We start from the raw sequence: 3,559 nt of genomic DNA on the forward strand, positions 1-3,559 counted from the left end.
ATCATTTGTAGAATGTATCATTTTCCTCTTTTTGTATTACCTTTCGGTTATTTATGAGAGTTGTTTATTCAACCTTTACCCAAGTACGCTTCTAGTCCTGTTTAATTGATGGCCTTTAGCAAATGGCACGGTTCCCGAAGGGTGTTTGGCTCCGGTACCGATTTTTCGGAAACGGGTTCTTCGGTACCCGTTTGCATCATTTTATGCATCCCTAATATAATGTACATTTAAAACTCGGCATGTATATGTACATACGTTGGTATAAGTATATGGACAGTCAGTGCAAGGACTTTACCGAATTGGTAGATTTACTAACTTTTCCGACCCAATTTCATTTTCTACTACTCCGAGCACCAAATCCCAAAATACTAGCAACATTTCAATCTATTCGCATTGGTACTAAAATACTTGATCATTTGGTACTAAATACGTGTACTAAGCCATCGCCGATCCCACCCGAATAACATTTAGGGGTGACACTAACCAATTTTGAAAAAATTTGTGTACAAATTCGGAGATAACTGTCGCAAATGAGTACGCAAATACTTCCATACGCTATTTTCATCACTTTTTGTGATTTAATTTGAACGAAAAATCCACGTTTTAAGAAAATGCAATGCCAAAAAGGTGAGTATTATATTGGCATAAGCTCTGGAGGTATTTACCAATGTACACGTAATTTTGTCTTTGTCCGTGTTTTAAAAAGTGTAATTTCCTTGAAATGCGCGTTATTTGTTTTACAGTACATTATTAATTGTTGGGTATAAATATGAACAGTAGCTATGGTTTTCTTGGTACAAAAAAAAAACTGCCGCCTACTACACTTTTTCATTTTTAGAATTCCGCTCACTGGTACCAGCATACCAACGGCAAAGACAAAGAACGCACATTCATACATACCCGTGTATAGAATGTAAAATTCTTATGAATTGAAACAACGGGAGATGTATCAAGTGATTTTCCGTTCTTTCACTCTCTACTACGGCGTGGCCTGGCGTACAACCTATATATTTGTGGTAATTAGGAAAAAAATTAATTTTTGAACAGTTGTGGCCCAGAAAAAAAATTTTTGATTTAAAAATACGCCCGCCCGGTCACAGTGAGCATTATTTTGAGGCAAGACCATCAATTTCGATAATATCGCCAGGAAAGGGAGCACGCATATCATTTGCACGGCTCATTGTAATTACATCTTCAAAGGAATATTCTGACGCAATATTTTACGCATCTGATTTTTCCTCTTCTGACGGCGTATAAGCAGGTAAATACTCAATTTCGCAACGATTATAAAATTGTGCCATTGTTACCCAAATAAGCTTGAATATGCCTGGACCTTGCCAAGTCCATGTGAATATGTCATACCTACTTGTTGGGATACTTTAGCAATACCGGATGCACTGGTACGCCCGGATAGAAGCGCCAGACTTAAAATTAATCAATGCCTTACGATTTGTGCAGGTACCCTCATACAAAATTACCACCTGTGGCCATTCTTCCTCCGAACGTGCACGCTGTACAATCTGACGTATCGTATTTGCACATAAATCGGTTGAGCGAAGTTGATGATTTTGCCCAATAGAGGTATATCAGCGCTATCACGCTTTGCTACAATTGATGGCGGCCCAGCTGTTACAACAATAATCGAGTCGACGTAGGAAGAGTGCGGTGCTACCACCAGAATTGGAGCTTGTTTAGGTGAGGCACGTTGCCCAACCATTTTGACATGATAAAAGACCCTGAAGCGTATAACATGCGCAGAGAAGCGGGTGTTACTCGTTTAAAATGTCTACGCCAACCACTAATTGTTTTGGACATCATATCATCAACTGTAAGACCATATAGACCAATGCAGGCAACCCTCCACGCAGATAAAAGTGATAAAAAAACAGCCAACAACGCGAATGGGAAGCAAAAGCACGGTAAGCATATAAATCTTTGCCAAATCAATTCTGTTGTCGATCTGCAAATTATGGACAAATGGATTAATGTAATTATATCCTGTTGATGACCAAGTATCATCTTCGGAATCCGTCTTTTCAAGAGAATTATTTCGATTCGTGGCATTAATTTCGGTTGTTTCTTGACTTGCAATGTCTGCATCACTGTGTGAAGCGTTTTTACGTTGATTATTAAATATTGATGTTATCATTTTGGTTATTTGGCTTGGTGGGTTGAACGGTGGGGAAGACTTACGCCATATGCGAGGCGTTGCCTTTACATTGCGCTTTTCGATTATTTCACAATACGCGATGACATCAAGTGTATAGCCTTTTGTTTACTTCAAAATTTGGCGTTCTTATGTTGGTCACTTGGGATTTCAGGTGATCGAATCGAAATTGACCAAGTGCTACTTCCGTTTTAAAGAAAGGTTTTTCGATTATGTTTAGACGATATGTACGATACATAGGTGCTTCCAACATAGCATTAGGAGTCATTAGACGTTCTTCATAATCATCATTGTGACTTATAGTAAGACAGTTAGAGTCGCCTTCATCAACCCCTTCGCCATTTTTTTGATAAATTTTTTGTATAGAGCGTACAGCTGCCGCTGCCACTCTCGCTTTGTCATCTTCAGATTTCATAGATTTTGTTGCTAAATTTTTGGCATAATCAACGCGTATTACTTGAGCCACTGGCCCACGTTCTGCCAATTTTAGATGAGAAAAGCCAAACTTAGAACAAGGGGGACAGTCTTCCATACCATCTCTCGTCGTGTGTAAAGCATAATGCCTAATGGATTTTAACGGAATCTCGGGGTACTGTGTTGTTGCTTTGTAACCTACAAGGCCAATTACCTCAATTGTCTTTGCGCTGGCTAGTACGCAAATTCTTATTGGATAGTTACTACCTCTTTCCGGCAGCATACTTAGAAAAAACATGTACGCTTTTCGTTTGTATTTCTGTCATATAAGTGCCATCAAATCGTGCATATTCCATAAATTTATTTTTGCGCTTGGTTGGGACTATTCGCTAATTGTAGAGCGAGTTTACTTTTTATTGTTGATGCGGTACCGCCACCACCTCCAGCATCATCAGTTACAAAAGAGGTGTGACCTTTTTCCGTCAGTGAAAAGGCAAACGACCAAGAGGATTCCGTGAAAAACAAATTACAAGAGGAGGAAGGGTAGTATGATCAGGTCCCAAGTTGAGCGATCAAGGGACCAAATGCTAGCTGGTTGAGAGCACAAATGTCACGAACATATTAGCGAGCTTACTCTTGAAACTCTTACTCGCCAAAATTGCATTATAGGTTGGTAATGGTTGACGCCAATGCTTAAAACGCATTGACAGTTATGATGATTTGAGGCATTACCGACTTTGAAGCAGATTCTCACACTGCCGAACATATTCTTAATAAATTAATTTGCATTTATAAAATGAAACCCAGTGAGGTTCGGCGTGAATTCCTACAATCAAGGGAACGAAAACTGGAAAAAAAGGCACACCTCTTTGGCCAACGATTATTATTATTTTTTTTTTCTCAGCTTAGTTCTTTTGTGGAGGTATAAGAGTTAGTTCGTAAAATATTCCGTGTGAAAGCTAATTTTGTATGCCCAAT

General features: G+C 39.0%; 1 pseudogene; it reads right to left on the minus strand.

The window, feature by feature from the left end:
• Positions 1-1,031: 1,031 nt before the first annotated feature.
• On the minus strand, positions 1,032-2,149 carry LOC137239836 (lysophosphatidylcholine acyltransferase-like; annotated as a pseudogene).
• Positions 2,150-3,559: the final 1,410 nt, after the last annotated feature.

This window comes from Eurosta solidaginis, chromosome 1 (genome assembly GCF_040869045.1).
Source record: "Eurosta solidaginis isolate ZX-2024a chromosome 1, ASM4086904v1, whole genome shotgun sequence".
Taxonomy (NCBI): domain Eukaryota; kingdom Metazoa; phylum Arthropoda; class Insecta; order Diptera; family Tephritidae; genus Eurosta; species Eurosta solidaginis.